Below are 21,353 nucleotides of genomic sequence, written 5' to 3' on the forward strand. Positions count from 1 at the left end.
AGTATTTATTTTCTTAAATAAATATTCTAAAGAATATGGGAGTTTTTTGAAAAAAAGACCAAAACTTGGCAATGTTTTGACTGCCGTTAAATGTAATAAAATAAGTTTTTAGAATCAAAAAATCTTAGTAAAATAGTATAAACAATATTTATTTGAGATATCTCAGCTGAATATATCAAAATTTATTCAATAAATCTTTAAGAAAAAAAAAAGAAAACAATATTTTCAATCTACAACATGATTTTGTTCAAAATATTATTTTTTTAAACTAAATTTTCTTAGAAAAGTAGATAGATTGAACATTTCCAATAGTGACAATGTTTCAACTGCTGCTAAATAGACCTAGAAAATGTTTTTAAAATAATAAAAAAAAAAAAAATACGTAAAAAATTCGATTGTACTTATACACATACGAATTTTTTACATGGAACACGTTAAAAATGAGTTAGAACTTTCAACTCGTATGATTTTTTTTGGATATATTTTTCCAAAATTCTTATTTTTGAAGTAAATTTTCAATAAAAATAACAAGTATTTTTTGAATATTCAAATAATTGCCAATGTTTTAACTAATGTTGAATAGTATAAATGCTTTTTAAAATAAAAATATTCGTATATACATAACATTTATTCGGCATTTTCTACTTTGAATATATCCGAATTTCGCTAGGATATTTTTTTAAAAAAATAAGTCTACTAACTTGCCGAATGTATTTTTAAAAATATTTCTAAACTAAATATTCAAAAAAAATGAATACTTTTCAAAATAAATATTAACATTTCTAATATTGTTAATGAGAAGAATAAGAATTGTTAGAATAAACACACTACAAAATCATACATTTGGTAATATATTTTCTAAAATCAATTTTTATATAAATATTTTCAGATGTAAATAAGTGATTTTTATTGTTTATCGTTTACTAGAAATTATATTTTTACTATTATTATTATTATTATAAGCTTTCATCTGTATCGTCATAAAATCTTGCAATTCAAATTTCACCAACTTCTAATTAAAATAGAAGGCTAAAACTTTAAAGCCCGATAACAATGCATTTTAGGGATTGGTCCTTCCACTATTATCCCTACCCTGAAACCCTATAAACGTAACTAAATGTAGAATTTAATCGTGTTGTGTATATGTGTAATGCATGTGATGATGTACTGTACAGTACATGGTGGGGATGAGATCACTCTACCATTTCCCCCATCTCGAAAAACATAACCAGTAAAAGCGTTTTTTTTTTATTTTTATTTTTAAAATATATTAAAAATATTTAAAATGAAATGCTTAAAAAAATCGTCGGTGTTTAATGTTCGTGATGGTGAAGTAATGATGTGTGTGTAATTTCGTACGATGCTCTTCGGCTGGAATATGATTTCGAAATAATTTACTTCCATAAAAAATTTTAGAAATAAGTAAGTATTTTTATGTTTCGACATACGAAAATACTTTAATTGTTACTTATTAGAAGCAAAGAGTTTAACACATAGTTATACAACCCTGTATATAACGATAATGGTGGTTAAAGTACGCCTATTCAACGCTATCTAGAGGTAGATCTAGTAGTTCAAATGCCACCAAATTTAGTATTGTTACACTTCAATGAACATGCTGTTCATTAAAACCTTCCACTGTGGCATTTTTGGCGCTTTATACTTAAAAAGTGTGGTTTATCGAGTACATATTAGCAGCATTGAAAGATTATACATGCAGAAAATCACTTACGGCCGGCCGTTGAACACAGTGTTCATCAGATTTTATACTTTCGGAATGGAGAACCACATCAAGTAGTATTCCTCACATCGCTAAGGTCTCTGTTTATCGCGAAGGCTGTTGCTTTCAGCGCCAAAAGTGCCATAGTGGCGAATTTTGATACTAACGTTTGTTTTTACGGAAATTCTTCCGCATTTCCTGAATTGTCACCAAACCAGATTCGATTGTATTTGCTCTGCTAAATATCTTTGTAGACAGCTTTAAATAGGAATACTTCAGTATAGTACAAACATCCGGTACTTATTTCGATTGAATTTTCAAATAAATAAGGTTAAAATAGATGCCAAAACCTTATTCTTTTGATTAAAAATAAAAAGAATTTAAAACCAAATACATAAAAAATAGACTTTAAACGACACTTTTCAATGAAAATAAACCGGAAAGTTTTGAAAATTTCCATACAACACAATTTACTGAACAAATGTTTCCTTAAAAAAAAAAACATTTCTAAACGAAATTTAAAAATAAATTTCAATAGATGACAACATTTTAAAACTATTATTAATTAGAAAGAAAATGAGTTTTTCTTTTTTATAGAGTCAAACACATCATAAGATAATGTAGACGTTAGATGCATCGTAGCTAAAAAACTTGTCAGGAGAGTAAATGAGAAAAGAACTTATTTAAGAATAGAAATAAATAAAAGAAAATTTCACTTGTTAGTCGAGAAAATATCGAAAATTTTCTGTTATTCTCTAGAGAGATGTATTATTCCAGTAAGAAATAAGATTGAAAATAAAGGTAAGCTTGCTTTTACTGTTATATAGATGTGGGTCGATGGCAGTAGGAGGGGGTCTCTAATGAAGACAGACTCCAATCAATAAACCAAAAAAATAAATAAATAAATAAAAAAGAAGTAAGTTTATAGGTCCATTGCTAGAATCTGTTGCTTCATTACATACTTCTAAATTAATTTCCTTACTCATTCACAGAGTTTTTATTAATTTCCTTACTTTTTATTATGTTTAAAGTATCCACTTTCGTAATGATTATGTTGTAAAATTTTTATACAAAAATATTTTCGAAAGAGGATGAAGAGGATAATAATGTATTTTTATAAATGTTACATTTTTTATCGAAGAAAAACGTCTTTTTTTTATTTATTTATATAAAAAAATATTTATAATTATTTTCGTTTTATTCAATAATATCGATTTTAAATTATGAGTTTTTTTTTTTCTAAATCAAAAGAGTAAATTTCTCATGGGTAAAGCTTTAAAAATCATTTGAAATAAGTTTTAAAATTTAATTTACATAAAATTATACTGTATAAATATAATTTAATTATAAAAATCTATGTTTTTATTTTATTTTTTAGTGATGATGATAAATTATTTTTCATACTTAATCCGGTAAGAGCATCCATATTTTGATGATTATATTGTGAAATGATGATAAATGATACAATATTGGTTAGAAATGATGATATTAGGAGAAATAATAATGGAGATGCACATAAAAATTTATGATATGAGCTGAAGATTATGATTTAATAGAAAGAAATGCTCAGAAATGATGATAAGCGCTTTAACGATGGATTGAATCGATGATGATGTAATTACTGTGCAGCAATGTTCAGTAATTTTTTTAAAGAGATTTTTCTAGATTATCTTCTGTACAATACTGGTAATTATTTAAGATCATTTCTGTCTTTTGGATGAGAATAGAATTTCATATTCAAAAATAATAATTAGATGATAATAATATTTGATGATTGATCTGATATTATTTATCATCATTACTAACATCTGCATTTTAAAAATGATGATATTAATATTTACAAAATGATGATGAATATCATTATGTTACTATTATAAATCATCATTGTAACTCATGCTATCTTATCTTCAATATCATCATTACTATCTCAGAAATGATGATAATGATTATTATGTTTAATAATTAAATTGATTTGATAAAAATTGTAATGTATAGATGATAACTTGCATGATATTTTATACTCATCACCTCAATATATATATATATCTATTTTCTTTCAAATCGAAGATGATGATAAGATGATATCGAAATCACACGATTTTAAAATCGGAAGTTAAAATGTAATTTCGATATTAGAATTTAATAATTATTTAAAAATATTTATAAATTCTCTACGAATATAATTTATTTAAATAAGCATTTGAAAAGTTATTAAGAAACAAATTTTTTTTATTACTTTTCGTACGAAGATCTTGTGATTATCTTAAAATTGGCAATTATTTAGAAAAGAAAATTTGATTCCTAAGAGAATTCATTTCCTTCTTTCACGATAAAGAAATTCGTTTGTTCAGCGACTCTCTGCAATTTTCTCTTCAAGATTTGCTCAGTAATTGGTAAATAATTGAACGTCCGATTTTCTCATTCTAATTGATGCTATCTTATATATTTTTAAAGTAATTTAATTAATTTTACAACCAACTTAACTTCTTTTAAGCTTCGACCCATAGATTCTAATTAATTTAAGTCGTTAACGTGTGCGTTATACGCACTATGCAATAATTTATTAATCACAACGCTAGATGGCAGCACCTTTTTCTCCACACTTATTGCATAACGGAGTTTAAGCAATAGTTGCATAGTGTGGAGTTATGCCTGGTATTTCGTGTTACGTGGAGTAGGAGAGGATTTGTTACGTGTTCAGGTATGTATCGGGGGGTGAATGTTGGTGTTCTTTCTTCCTCCCGCTACCATTTCCGCTCTGTTAAATTTACAGATGGCAAACACAGAATTCTTATTCGGTTTTCCATTAAGCATACTTAAGAAGGAAATAAGAATAAAACGGTTTATTTCGATGAATAAATAATACCACTTACCGCATCATAACGACTTACATTAGTGTTTATGTGTGTTTGTGTGATCGGAATATTTGTAGTAGAATACCTATTGACTGTTGGATCTTACGAAGGAGAATAAACGTTCGAAGCAAGAAGGGGGTGAGAAGCATCGCTTAATGGCTCAGACTTCCGCTACCCTGCGGCTAGGCTGCAGACGGCATGTCGCTTATGACGTCACAGGCCACGTGTGCTCAGCCTACAGGTTGTCTGTAGCGATGTGACAGGTGCTAGATGCAGTGCGAGGCAGACGGACGCAAATGTGCACCCTCTTTGAGTCGACTAACCGCCATCCCCTCGATACCGTAACTTAATACGATCCGTGTTTCCAAGGAGAAATGACTTTTTTTTTGTTATTTTCTTTCTTCTTCGCTATCTTGGTATTCAAGCTCCACCTTCCATCATCGCGTACGGCGTAGTCTGCCCCTGATATCCGTCTTTCCAGCGCGACGGCAGTGCCGTAATAGTACAGCTTCATCTACAGGTGCAATTGAAAACCGTCCACCAATCTTCGTAGACGTTAGTGTGAGAGTAAACGTCGTAGGTACGACTCAGTGACGTCATAAAGATAACCGAATCTTCATCGTAATTGTCATCTGATCTTCTTGTGTCAATCTATAACCTAACATATGGCACGACAGAAAACGTCTATGGAGTGATGAGGATCGTCACGGTTCAAGATTTTTTTAACAAGGAAGGAGAGTTGTCCAGGTTTCACGATGTACGAGCACATTTTTGAAGAACGTTGTTCGTTGTCGCTGAAACCTGAACGAACCTCCGATCCCTACGTACGTCACGAGAGAGGAAGAGGATGAGGAAACATCAACACAACAACAACAACAAATCACACCAAAAAATAACCCAACAAAAAAAGTGAGTATAATGCAAATTTTTCATAAATAGCGCTAGCATATGTTAGCATTTCAGCACGTCGATAATCATCCTAACCTCTTACAACACTTATTGCTATTATTATATTTTAGGAATCTTTACAAACTCGATAGTGTATAAATATATAGCTTATAGAATACATAATTAAATATATCATGTGTATATTAATAAGTATCCCTAATCCTCTATAAGGTGTTAAAATTTTTGAGGGGAAAAGAAAGAGAAAGAGGGGATGTTATGACGATTTCCTTCGGGGTTTAATAACGTGGTCACGTGACTTCCCCTGTATGGCCCACCAAATCCGGAACCAGGGAGCAGATATGGACAAAACTGTCTGCTAAGCTAGCAGACGATCGATTCTCTTCATACAGACGGAAATTCCGTCTGCATCGCCATTCAGATTTATTCCTAAACACTCGACAAATATTCTAAAAAACATCCCCTTTGAAAGCACCTAATTAATCAATGTTAAATTTGGAATTAATTTTTGAATTTAAACCCTTAAAATATCCATTTAAATACCAAACAAGTAGCATTAAAATATAATAAAAATTGTAATATAAAAAAATAAAATAAATTATTATTAAATATAATCTTACTAAAACATTCACTAACATCTTATAAATAAAATTCTTTTTACTATTGTTTTATAAAATGTTTTATTATTATATTTGTATTTCCCAAAAATTAATTCGAGATTTTTTTAAATTTAATTTATTATCGTAACATTCATAAATTATTAGCATCATCCCAGCTTTTATTATTATTATTATTTTGAATTTGATCACATTCCATAATCCTTCTCTCCTATTTTCTAGAATGGAATGAACCATTCTCGCACCATAAATGAGAAATCGCGAGAAGTAAAATGGTGGACGGGACGGCACGTGCAAATATCTATTTTCTTCTAGATTCGTTCTAGAAACTAAATCTAAATCTTATTGGTTGATATGTTTTACGTCAAAGATTTCTAATTTTTTTTTTAAATATGTATTATATTTACAGTTTTTAAAATGGTTCATAAAATATCTTTTATGTGTAAGATTATAATTTATACTTTATTTATTTTAAACTGAACTCTGCACGCTTCAAAGAACAGAAAAAAAAATGATAAAATATTTTAATAATTAAACAACCGATTATAATTTTTATTTATGTTGTAAGTAATTGTTAATATTTACAAATTTAGACAAAATTCAAAAATTCTAAAAATGTCACAGGAATTTCTGAATGTAAATTTTATTTATTTGATTTCATAATAAAATATTTGAAATAATTTAAATGTTTTTTTTTGTTTTTTTTAGTTTAATTAATAATTTTAGTACATTTTTTTCCCTAAAAATATATTGGAAAGTATCTAGAAAAATGTCTTCAATTTTTGAGTAAAAATTTTAATTTTTATTTCAAAAATCAATTTCTTTTTAAAGAAATATTTGAAGAGAGTTTTTGGATTTTCAAAGAGTTTGAGGAATTTTCTAAAAATTCTAGAAAATTCCTCAATCAGAAAACTTTAATAGAATTTTTATGTAACTTTTTCTCTATTAAAATTAATTTTTAAAATCTTTTTGAATTAAAAAAAATGAGTCATTTTTATTCGAAAAAAAAATTATTTAATATTTTTAATTCGAAAATTAGGATAAAATTAGGAAAAATTTTCTAAATTTTTATAGAAATTTATAAAATAAAATGTTATAAGACACTTGTTTTATAGCCTATATACTTACAAATTCGAGTGTTATAGATTAAAAATGCAATACAAGTACAAGTAAATATTAAAATAAAGTAGTAACCATGTTTATGTTTACACTTAAATATAACTTTTTTAATATAAAATATTTTTAATAATTTAAAAATTAAATAATTTTTAAAATTAGATATACGTTGAATACATATCAGTAAATCGATTCTATAAAAAATTTCCATATAAAATATTGTATACCGAATTTAGTATTATAAAAATTATTATTTAAAAGAAATTCTCGATCAAACAAATATAATATATATATGAAAAAAAGTAAATAGAAATTTTTAGTTATCTCTGGTAATTTTTCTATGATTTTATTTTTTATTTTTTAGTTATAAAAATGTTCTTTATTGAGAAATATTGAAGAATGTAAAGGTAGAAAGTACCGAAAAAATTAAATAAATAAAATAAGATTTAAAATTAAATGTTAACCAAGGGAGAAAAAAGAAATTGTTAACCAAATTGTCTAATTATCATTGAGTTATTTTATAAAATTTAAATTGATTAAACGTTCGAATTTACAAAGGCGTCGAAGCTGTTATTACAAGACACAATTACTAGCAAGTCGAAGCAATTAATCCCTAATGATTTTGAAAGCTGTTAGTTTATTCAACAGGGACATCTAACCTTTCGATTTCCCAAATGACTTAAAGGTTTATCCTTTATCCATCAATATTAAGCAAATATAGAAAATTCCCTCGACACCATCTCCAAACAGGTATTCATCTTCTTTTCTACGCTATCTCTGCAAATATAGAAATAAAAAATAATATAACGTTTAACTAACCTTTTTAACTTTCGTTTTTTTTTAATTTTTTCTTATTTTTAAAGCTTCCTATTTGTTGAGTATTTGACTAAAATAATTCATCATTATCATCATCATCATCATCTTCTTCTTCTTCGTCAAAAAATTTAAGCAAATAGAGGAGTCGTTTACAAATTTTAATGGTAAGTACATTCATTTTGTATACATTTAAGTGTGTCATATAAGTGAATTTAATTTTTAAAAATTGAATTTTTGTTATTTTTCCATTTGTAATGTTGTAAATTATATTATTAGTGGTTAGTTAATCAATATTTACAGTAATATAAGTCGTGTGTAAGCGTACTTACAAATTATCTTTAATTAGATTCGAGCGTATTTTACTTTCATCAAACCACACTTATTAACTTTTGCATCTTGTCAGAATCTTTTAATTCTGCTAAAAGGAATTTTAAATTACTCAAATATCCATTAATTAATATCTTAAACTTAATTAAATTGACTTAAGATGATGTACCGAGTTTTGAATGTACACAAAAGTTTTCATATTTTTCAAAAATGGCTGCTGCAAATATTGATTATTATTATTCATTTTTATATTATTTTTAATGCTTTAATGATAATTTTAATTACTCGAATTTTATTATAAATAATTGATTTTAGTGTATAAAAATAATATAATTAATTTCTGATGAATATTCCTTATGTTAAGTACTAATTATTAGAATAGTTTTATTTTTAATAGCAAAAAGATAGATTTAATTACTGTAAAAAACATATCCTTTATCTCAATGCTTAGTAGTTTCTGAAATAAGCTGTAAATCGTTAATATTTGCTAAATTTTATGAGTTGTAAATAATTACATACCAGAATCAAGCGCTCTAAATGATTGTATTCAAAATTATGAGTTAAAAATAACTATTCTGTGCTAAAATTGAGTTAAAATGACTATTTCGTGTTAATCAGAATGATTATTTAAATCTCATGTTTTTAAAATTGAGAGGGGAGAGATGATTTTATACCAGAATTATGACATTTAAATAATGATTACTTATCAAAATTAATAAAAACTTTTAATAATTACTAGAACATATTGAAAATATAAAGTTATAACTATGTTAAATGATTCTTTTTTGTCATACCTTGAAGTAATGTATTACAGTACATATGGATAGAGTTCGAATGCCCATTATTAAATTCACTTTTCTTGTTTCTGATATTATTATATAGTAAAAAGGAAAGAAATTTTAATTATTAGAAGCCAAACATTGAGAAGAATTTTAAGAATAAAACGTATTTTTTGAATTAAATATAACCTAACAGTCGAGTGAAGGTATGGCGATTAATACATTGTAGTCGTTTTTGTAGGCCTATCTGTTGTAAGGTACAACAGATTATCAAAAGCTATTTCTGTATGAAAGGACGAGGCACGATCATACCCTAAGGTGACTTTTTTAATCTAGTAGTAGCATCCATCATCTATACAGAAAGGGGGACGTAAGTATGACGAAAGCGAATTCGAAATCTAACGTTTTTTTAGACGATTCGTTACAGTTAAAAAATGTCAGTTATGTCCGTTGGATATTTTTCTCGTGTTAAAATAAAAAAATATATATATGTGGTTTTTCTATTAATCAGGAAAGAAAAAAAACAGGGTTTTTCTTATAAATTTTGACAAGGAAATTGTAAAGAATGTATAGCCAATTCTTATTTTGATATACAATGACATTAATCCGATAATATCCTCAAAGGTGCCAGTTATTATGAAAAAAATAGGTTTGTTGATAATTATAGCTGGTGAGTTTAACGCATAAATGGTTCCAATCAACGTAGAAAGTGGATCAACACACTGTTAAAGATGAATCTAGAAGTAAATTTGCAGAAATGTCCGAAAATAATGAGAAAAATCCATCTGTTACTGGCATCTTGTACTGTGATGACAACTATTGACAACGTGTTAAAGGGATAAAGATCTTCAGAAAGTAAACAAAGAAAAATCTATGAAAGGCATTCAGTGTGACGAGTATGTTTTATATGAAACAATCGTTAAAACATATAACTATGAAATCAAAAGATTTTGTAATCCTAGTTTCAGCAAACATTTTCAACTTTGAGATATATTTTAACACAAAAAATTCTCGAAAAATACCATTGATTTTTTTTTGTGTTTGATGTTATTTCAAGTAATGTGGCATTTATAAGGTTGCACAAACCTAGTTAAGTAGTTTATGCGATTGTTCATGGTTATTCCATAAATCCGCTTAAACACAGACCAAGATTAAGTCAAAGAACGGCGATTTTCGGATGATGGTATTAAATAGATGTCTTCGGAAATTCTTTGCTTTCTTTTTAGATTTTAAAATTATTAACAATAGTTTTTCGAGACATTTTTTTAATTATTATTTTCTCTATAATTGATCCAGTCTGAATGTTTAACTTGATTTTTTTCGATTGCACTCTTCAAAAAATCATAATAAACTGCTGCGAAATTGGTTCTATTACCAAATTAGAAATGAGTAGAGATGCATGGAGTGAAAAATTCCTGAAAGGATGTAAAAAAAAGCATTATACTTAAATTTACAGGTGAAAAAATTAAGCGAATTAAAAGCAAATTAAGGCTCTTAAGTTAAAAAACTCGGTGATTAATTGGATTCTTTGTAACGCATCTTTTTAACAAACACAATTCAAAGGATTGAATGCTAAATGTTATCTTATCCACTTACTGTACCTTTTTATATATCTTATGTACTTTTTTCCAAAACAAATATACTTCAAAAGAAATTAAAATTTATTTTAAAAATATTTATTTATTAGATAATTCTTATAATTAGAAGAATGATTGAAAAATTAAGAAAATCGCTTCATTTATCAACTCGTTTCGATATTATTATAGGGTTTTATTTGGTTTTTAATGATTGTATGCGTATTTTTATTACATATAAAATAATTATAAAAACCTAAGATAAGATATTTTTAAAATTTTTAAACGAATGTTTATTTTATAAGTTGAAATCATGAAAAATGTAAAAACTAAATATTTATTTCTTACTGTTGAAGTTACGTATGAACTAGAAATATTTTCACGTGTGAAGTGCCCTTCACGTCTTTGCTGATTATCTTATATACCACTTAAAACGTATTATGCACTGTTTAAGATATATCTCGAGTGTTACTTAAGATCATTTTCTGCATCAGTTAAAACAATTATTACGAAACGTGTAGGCAAAACTTGTAATGAATTAAACGTAATTTTCAATGAATTCGGTTTATTTTTCACGATAGTTCTATGTATATAAATGTCGTTTTTATTTTGATAACAAATTAAGTTTGATTTTCCGATCACCTCTTTAAAGATAGTTTGCGTACGGCGAGGTTTACAGGAATATTTAAACAACTAGTTAAATATATATATCACCATCGACGTCACAAGGAAACATTCGCTGTTTGTGTATCCGAGTCTAAATTAAATTTTGATTATAATATGCCAGTAATCATCCATTATTTGCTGGAAATATATCTATTGTAAAGACGTGGATTCAAATGATTTTCCGCTGATTTGATATCAGCATTACGTCTACTCAAAATACCAAATACCAAATACTCGAAGAGATAATATTCGGATACGTTCAAAATTTCAGTAATTAGTAAAATATCCTTTAAATGATCCTGCGAATATCTTATGTTAACTGCTTTCTCGAATATTGATCGTAATATTGGAGAAAGCAGTTAGCATAAAGATACAGTCTAGATTGTACATCATTTTAGATTAATCAGATTTATATAACTTTCTCATATATGATAAGGATTTTGGTCATTTTAACAGTCTATAAATATATACATCTAGCTTCGTGTATTTACATATATAGCTTTTAGTTATCCTTTCTGTTTCAAACTTCTCTTCAAGCTGTTCCTAAAATGATGGATTAATCAAGAAATGTTCCAAGAAAACGAAAACAATGACGTTTTACAGAGTAACGAACGTAAGATGATGATTCGATGATGAAGATTCGCATTACTGTCATCTTACGTCGCATAGGCATTAAAAATTCCTTATCTGTTCCACGTATTCCCCATTTATCATACTTTGATTTCATTTATACACCTTTCTGCGCTTCAATACTATAGTTTAGGGATATGCAACATAAAGTCTGCTGTATATTTTAATACGATCAGCCTCTTGAATTCGATAAAATATGTTTATATTAGACTTAACCAAATATTCGTAATGCATTACAGTTAGGACTCACGCAAGCCCGAGTTAAGTAACTTCGGATTATACAGTCGTACTTTCTGTATAATTTTATGATAATATGATAGATTTGGATCATAAAATTAAGATAAACAACACATACGGTCAAACGTTAACAATATGTTTTCGTATGTATACTTCGGTTACTTCATCACTGTTTCTAGATAATGTTCTTAATTATTGCGATATATATCCATTTTTTTTCTTTTATTCTGACGATATTATGTGGAGTTTTTTGTAATCTTGGTATATTGAGAATATAATAACAATATTTTATTATTAGTTATTTCCGAGTTACATAAAATTCTACTGACAGAAGTTCTAGAATGCCATTCTTATCTACATCAGGGATGATCTCTATTTTAACTTAGATCCATATGATGTATTTGAATTTATTATGGCTTCGTATTGTTAGATTTACGCACAAATACTTGTTTAATGTCCATATTTAGCTGTCATGTTTAAAAATATGCTGCGGCCTGTTCAAAAATAACTTAAATTGTGGCCCTTGCTACAGTCCATTCACAGATTTTAATGAATATCAGTAGTAAAGTGGTGACAAATTACTATATATATTCGTTTTAATATTATATAAATGTTACTAAAAGAAAAATTAGTTTTGACCTTAATTTATTATATTATTTATTAATTATTATTTACAAAATAATAATTAATAAATATTATTTACAAAACGCTTAAACTCTTATGCAATTATTTATTTCGGTTTTAAAATGTTATTAGTGAGGGGTAACGTATAAAATTACTTACAATTTACAAATAAGTATTATATTCAATAAGTTTTTGTAACTATTTTAACAATTTGTTTTGTTAGGTTTTGTAATATTTTTCAAAACCTAAAGTAGATTTTTTTCTTCACTTCAATGTATATCCACTTTTTCTTATATTATCTGTTTGGAAGTATAATCCGTGCCATTATTATAAATAATGGCACGGATTATTTATGGAAACAGTTCAAAATAGAACATGTCCATGATTTTTTGTGATAAACCATTATCTTAAGTTTCGTAGAAAGTAATGATGAACTTTATCTTGTAGTGTCCATAGAAAACTAATCAATGTCTTCGTGTTAGTAAGACCGTTTTAAGACCAATTAAATTGATAATGAAAGATATTTTATAATTATTATAAACTAACAAAGCATAAATTTTTTCACTGAAATCATTACTAGAATAGACATTTCCCTCGTAGAAACTTGACGGTGGAATGTACAATTATTTGAAATGAATTTACTAAAAATAAAAATCAGAAAATCAGTATTTATCTTAATCTTCACTAGATCTAACATTTTCCAATAAAAATTATTTATAAATAATTATATATTTTACAATTATCAAAATTTTACATTCGACTGTATAATTAAATACATGATTTGAGAATAATTACAATTATTAGTTAATAGTAATGAGTATTTATGATCGTGACAATACATTTCATTGTTATATTTTATTCAGCCATGAAATTAGTATTAAATTAATTTTTATAACCTAATTAAAATTCAAATTTTGAAACGTCATCGTGAGTGTGACGAATATTTCGTATCTATAATATCATTGAACACTATAATTATTTAGTATTTATAACGTAAAGATTATTATTATTATTTTCTTTATAACGTTACGAATTTACAGCTTTAAACATATTACAGTTAAACGTTAATGTCAACAACGTCACAATACTTCGCTCTAATTGTGTTATGCTTATTCTTAAAATGACATCAATAAAAGTCGCAATTATTCTTAATGGTTATTCATAAAACGTCATCACCGAACGTGACAATTAATTTATGCTCATAACATCACAGTATTCTTAAACGTCATAATTATTCTGTATCAACAATATCACGATGAAATAATACAATTATTTAGTGTTATATAACATCACGAACGTTCTAGATACGTCACAAATATTTAACATTTATACAGAATCGGATTACTTTTTCGAATACAACAATTATTTTGAGGATAGATAAATCGCGCTGCCTCGCCGTTTACATTTCAAAAATTTTAATTATAATTATCGGCCATGTTTAGTCCAAATTTCGTCCATATTTAATCAATAGAAAATTGACATTAAACGCTCGACATTAAGCGAAATGAGTTCGTTATCTTCTTTCTAAAGGCAATCTCGTTTGAATTTATAATAGCGGAAGTTGAATGATGTAAAATTTATCTCTTCACAGAATAAGAATGATGGTTGATTGTTTAGTAAATACCGCTTTGGGATAATTTTAGCGAGATTAGAATATTAATGATGCTGCGGTGTTTGATATCGGTTTTTAGCGATAATTAAATTAGTAGTTTCTACTGGGTTTTAACACGATTTTTGGATTATTGTGTTGTGTTTTTTTCCCCCTCTTTCCACTTCACTTCCATAACATACTTTCCGATCTCTGAAAATGTTTCGGCAATGAGTTTTATGTTGCAATAATTATTTAATTAGATTATTCATCTTAATTTTATCTCTTAACGCGATGCTTTTCAAGGACGTCACGTTTCTCTTCATTCGTACTGTGTAATAAATCGAAACGATGGTTTTGTTCTTTCTATATTGATGTTTATGATCCGTGTGGGTTATGTTTTAGTCATTGTATCGTTTCCTGATAATCTTTGCGATCATCTTTGAAGCAGTAAAGGTTAATTCGAACGTTTTATTACGAAAATCACGTCCTTCTAAAGTGTGTGTTAAGTCTAGAAGAATACGCCTTTTTTTTAATTTTATTTTTAAGCTTCAAGAAAGATTTTTATCATTTTAACGATTATATTATTTTTGCGATCTTAATATATTTATATATTTTATGACGCTATATATATATATATATATATATAGAATAAGTGCTGTTGAGATGTTTAATATTTGATTTAATATACGAAAATATTTTTAGGTGGCGCTTTTAGCATGTAATTTTAATCGTTGTTTTGTTAGATGGCGCTTCAAACATTCAAAAATATTTTGAAGAATGCTCGCAGCGCCACCTGAAGAATATCTTTCTCTTTTCAACTCAAACATTTGTCATTCTAGTGGGCAGCTGTATCGCAGTTACCCAAATACTTTTTTGATAAATGTAATTTCCCATGAAATATAGAACATATAAACATATTTTAGAATGTAACAGAATCATTGGAAAAACCATTTTAAAATAAAGTAAAATAATTAAAATTAAACATTTTGAAACTATTATTGATGAAATATATATAAAAAATTAAAGATATAAAGTGGAAAATTTTAAATAGTTTTTTTAATAATATTATTGCTAAGTTACAAAAATTGAAAAAAAATTTTTTTCTTTGATTAATATCCTTCTAAACCATTGTAGTGATATTATAAGAACAATAAAATTGTGAAATTCCATTTACTTGACAACGGAAATGATTGGAAAAACTTTTAGGATATTGTTTTCCAGTCATAAAAGTAGAACCCTCTTTGATTGAATACTTGAGATTGGAATAATAGAGATCATCAATTGCAAAGGATCCAGATGATTAGTTTTGTTTAGAACCACGATTATAAAATTTCATTTCTAATGATTTTCGGATGGAAGTCATTTTGCAAAAAAGAATAATAATAAATAAATAATAATAAAACTAATATTAATATATATATATATATGTATATATATCATCATTTATTCTTTCATTTGAAAATTTCGAAAATGGGATTTTGTCATGTAAAATAAATTTCATTCTGTGTACGTTAAGATCACCTTTTGCTTACTATAAACAGGATTAATGTTTTCGCTTAATTATGTTTTATTAAATATAAATTAATGCATTATTTACTAATTAATATTAATTTTAATTTATATATCTTAACTGTTGTGAGATGATTAATGTGCGGTAAGTAGTGTTAGTTATAGTAATATGGATGACATTTGGACTAACTTATACAACGATATATTCCAAAATATACTCGAGCGTGATATATAGGTTTTATCAGTAACATATAATCGCTACATGTATAGATTCTATCAGTTTGTATATCTAATAATTTATGATCTATCTGTATAAATCTATCAGTAATATATAATTTCATATCATAAATGCTATCAATTGTAAGTTATCATTCAACGTGTTGCAAATGTTTATCAGTAATACGTATATAATATCGTAAAAAGGTTTTCGAACATATTATGTATAAATATTGCCGACGATAATGTTGAGGAGGTTATGAATGACGTCATTTAGCTATAATTCTGTATTATCGATCTCGTGATTCGAGCAGCAATACCACTGTTCCTCAAATCACACGATCGATAAAACTTATGCATTTAGAACTATTGATAAACGATATCAATCAAGCACCCTCGCAATTTTTCCGATCGGTAATAGTTTTATAATTCGATCTAAAATTTATCGAAAAATATACGATTTATTTTTCAAAACCTGATATATTTCTAACAAGTAACACGAGAATTAAGTTTCGAGATATTTATACGATTTATTAGAACATTATTTTTTTCAAAATAGGATATTCTATGCATCTTATCGATTGTGCGAAACTTATTATTTTACATGATCTTTGAACTTTAAGACCTAGGTTACTGTAAAATATACATAACTTATTTCTTAAAACGTTGTATAAAACAATATCATAAAGTAGGATATTGTATAGACCAGTAATGGCGAACATTTTTGCGAAGGTGGGTCCAAAACTCCAAATCGCGGGTCAAATATTTAATTTTTTAATCTACATAAAAATAACAATAAACTCTATATTAATGAAAAAAATAATACTGTGATTAAAACGGAAAAAATACAGTAGAGCCCCTATTATTCGATTTAATACGGACCGATGCTAACTCGATTAATTGGGGTTCTGTTGTTTATTTGAGGTTCATAATTAGTGGCCTTTAAGGCTTTCCAGAACAGGATCTTTGCAATCATCTGATTAAAGATGATCGCAAAGATCCTTTAAGGCTTTCCGCTTCAATTTCCTTATATTGGTCCCCGCTTTAATAGTGAAATCGTCGCCTAAGTCACGGGTTCGTATCACTGGTATAGACGATAAAATCTATTTTCAAAATACTGTGACACGCTGTAATATAAGAATCTAGTTTTGCAAAATATTTGCGATTGAAGAGTAAACATAGATCTTACTTTTGAAGATATTGCATACATTGTAAATTAAATATCAAGATTTTTTTTTAAAATTACTATTTAGACTGTAGAACATAACTTTCAAGTGGCTTCAAGATTAATCGCGTTTCTTACGAACTCTTATATTTGCCTATTTGTATGCATTTACATTTTAACGGCTTAAAAAGAAGAATATAAATATTCTTAGACTCAAGGAAACTTGATTACCAAGATTCTAAATTAAAAATTATAATTGAAGCGGGACTAATTCATAAAGTAGAAGGTAAAAATATCATTTTCAAACATTCTTCGACAAAAAACAAGCCGATGCTTTTATAGATATACTTTGCATATTTTAATGTTTTAATGCCAATCGTTAAAAGCTATTTCTTTTCTTAATATTGATAAATGAGAAAATGTTCTGGAAGTTTCGTCGCCTTTTATTCTATCATATGTTGTGTAAAGCTTTCTAGAGTAATATCCGATACAAGAGTCGGCTTAATGCAATTTCTCACTTAAATAATACCTTTAGGGATTTCCCAATAGATTTTAATGCTGCCATTTTTCCCCCTTACTCTCGAGTACTATTTCTTATTGTGAAAGATAAATGAAGTTATATTTTAACACGGTAGCTCTTCCGCTTTTTTTTTTATTTATTTCGGTGTGATGTTGTCCACGGTTATGGCTCTATTTTCCTCCCCTAGGACCAATCGTTACTGGCATAATGGGTCACGTGATCGGGTTGTAACTTCGTAAGAGGAATACGAATTACTTACAGTTATTTGGGTTATAAAGTTAAAGATTAAATCCGTCAGAGCGAAAAGATCGTCCTTGATATATCGTCGTAAAATTTTACAAAGAACAAACTCTTGTGTAGATTCAGTAAATCTGACTCCCCACTGCGGCAGTTAGTGTTAATTGCTTGCCTTGCATAGCGTCATCTGGGAAAAAGATCAACAGTTTACGAACAAGTAGTTGCTACTTTAATGCTTTGAGTGGTCGGATAATTGAATAAAGTTGATACTGAGAACCTATTCGGGTTAAACGTGTGACATTGATAACATCTCTCTTCTTATGTTGGTATTAATGATATATCAATTATTTCACTTATTTTTTATCAAGAATGTCCTTTATCGTACATTTTATTACCAATTTTACAATGAAAAATGATTTTAAACAATTTGTATTATGAGAAAATTTGAAAAGTAACTCCAACAATATTTTTCTTTAGCTCTTGTAATCCAAACTCTTTTAGTAATTAAAGTCTATAACTTAAATATAATTCAAACCCATTCTATTTTAATGACTAAGACTTTTAAACCTGTAAATCTGTAGGCCTTGGCCATTATAATTTTGTACATGTCTGGCTTTTTGTAAAGAATAAGGCCTTTGAAAAACATTAATATAAAGTTAAATTAAGGATGAAAATGTAATATAACAAGTCACAAAAGCATATTAATAATATTTTAAATTTATCTTTATCAATTAACAGGACTTATTATACTGGAAAATTATGGATGCAGATATTTAGTCTTACAGATCAAAAATAATATTTTTTATTTAGTTCGCCTGAACACATACACTTTAAGCTTGTGTTTCGGACTTGTTTGTCCCTCCTCAGCAGGCATTCAATCCATAATTTTCCAGTATAATAAGTCCTGTTAATTGATAAATGTACTAGTATACAAAGATAAATTTAATTTATGATAAAAGACACAAAGGCATAATAATTGCATATTAATAATAATTTAATGAGAAAATATATGAATATAACAATACTATAATAAAAATATTCCATTGCTAATACCGTTTCTTTCTTTCTAGTAAGATTTTGAAGTATATTTTCTAAATATATAATATTTTCCCCATGATTTCTTTAAATGTATGATTAATTTATAGATGTAATTTGAAATATATTTTGTAATAATTATTTACGTAATATTATAACACAACGGATCTCTGCGGTAAGTATATCATATGCAATATCTTGCAACGAACTAATCTAAAAATTAAATAATATACTACAGATTTTCAAAATTAAACAATAGCAATAAATTTAGAAGGGTATTAATATTGTGGTACACAATATTTTTGATATTTTGCCATGAAACACCTGAAAAATTCGATAAATTATGACGAAGATGTAACAGTATATCACATCATGAATAATACATTCTTAGTTAAATGAAAAGATATTCAGAATTCATTAGCAGGAGAGGCAAAGAGTCGATGAGAACACTTTTTAAAAAGTTGTTTTTCTAATACTTTTAATGTGAATTTGAGAGAAATTTGTCGATGTAAGATAAGAAGCATGGTAACTTCAGGCTAACGTTACAAAAATATATCAATTAAGCTTTGCATAAGGATGTAATATAAATCTCCTGAAAACGGAAACTATCCGGTAATGAGTCATATTATCCCATTAGAAACACACCAACGAACATTGTTATCTTTGAATTACCAGTTAAGTAATGGTCTTATACAAAATGAAAGCCAAAATATTACTTAATTTTCAACTGGATGACATGAGTAAGGTAACTACAGATTTAAATTTATGCATAATAATTTTTTACACAAATATTTTTCTTTTATTAATCAATTTTTTGTTCTTTCTTCCTTCCTTCCTTCCTTATAAAAACACGAAAGAAGTAAATATTCGATTTATGTGACACGAATCTGTGGGATATTTATGACGACGTTCTAACTCCACCCAAGAATGGATCAAGTAAAAAATACGAATGAAAGGTTAGTTATTTTTTTGGTTAATGACTATTATTTTCCTTATTTTCATTCAATTTATTTAACTTGATATACATTAAAAACATTCTGTAAATTAAAAATAATTAGATTTATAATTTTTACTTGAATTAGAATATATCATTTTGCTTTCAGATAAGAATCTTTCGGATATTTAAACAAGCCATAAATTATAATTAACGGCTTTAAACATTGTTCAAATTTATTGGAGGAAGTATAAAAGTTCGCTTGTAACGAATTAAAATCAAATCACGATTTAAAATTAAATTAATAACGATAAATTTATATAGTTTATAATTAAAAAAAACGTATAAATGTTTATTTTATCTAAACTTTAATTCTAAAAATTGATTTCAAGAAAAAAGTGAATAAATTTTAAAACAGATTTTATATTTCTATTTTTAAATTTTTTTTTCTTTATTTTCGTAAGGGAAATTGGAATTTCGTTACCAAGAAAAGTGTTAGATCTCAAGACGTGAGGTATGATCAAATCAGACAGGAAACGGAAGTGAGGTCGCCGATTACAGCACCCCAAGTGGCCAGGTGCTCAGTCACGGTGCTCTAATTGCACTTGACATCTACATAAATCTCTCTTTCCTTTAACCTTCGTGATATCTAACGAATGCAAGTGAACCGTACCACTCCATTTTCCGGACCACAAAGAGATAGAAATGATATCTTTATCACTTAAATTTCCTTTCCTGAATTAATCTGGTTAAGTTCATTTGGAGTGCTGGTCAGATAAACATGCGAAATTTAAATTTCGCATATTTACTGATGGGCTATCTTTCGATTGAAAACGAATTTTTAAGATAGAATTTCTCTCTTTTTAATTAATTCTCTAATTTAATTAATGTATTCTTTTAATATATAATCTTCTAATTATTATTTTAGGTAATATAATATTTTTTTATTATAATTTAATAATGAATATCTAAAGATTTCTCGTATTCTTTTCTAATTTATACTTAAAAACATATATAACTTTAAATTGTGATAAAAATTATAATTAATTTAATCTTCAATTTTCTCTATTACATTCTTACTTTGTTTTCAAGAATATTAATGAAAAATTCATTTAAAAATTAAATATTTTAACTCTTGAAGTATTTATTTTGCCTAAAATATTATTGAAACTTATCAGACAAGAGGAATTCAACATTATTTATGTATTGTAATACATGAACTTGAATACGGATTTTCAAATGATACGTGACTAATTTCGTCTTTCATTCTAAATTTTGT

At 26.9% G+C, this 21,353-nt stretch overlaps 1 long non-coding RNA gene across 3 annotated transcripts; it reads left to right on the plus strand.

The window, feature by feature from the left end:
* Positions 1-4,019: 4,019 nt before the first annotated feature.
* Positions 4,020-20,926, plus strand: LOC136980479 (uncharacterized). Of its 3 annotated transcripts, none has more exons than XR_010881564.1 (5): positions 4,020-5,484; positions 7,773-7,964; positions 8,078-8,194; positions 19,998-20,096; positions 20,539-20,926. It is a non-coding gene; the product is annotated as an uncharacterized lncRNA (long non-coding RNA). The 3 variants fall into 3 exon arrangements; XR_010881565.1 differs by lacking the exon at positions 4,020-5,484 and adding an exon at positions 6,602-6,661; XR_010881563.1 differs by lacking the exon at positions 4,020-5,484 and having other exon boundaries at positions 7,598-7,964.
* Positions 20,927-21,353: the final 427 nt, after the last annotated feature.

Source organism: Centruroides vittatus, unplaced genomic scaffold (genome assembly GCF_030686945.1).
Source record: "Centruroides vittatus isolate TY-2023 unplaced genomic scaffold, ASM3068694v2 contig_7, whole genome shotgun sequence".
Taxonomy (NCBI): domain Eukaryota; kingdom Metazoa; phylum Arthropoda; class Arachnida; order Scorpiones; family Buthidae; genus Centruroides; species Centruroides vittatus.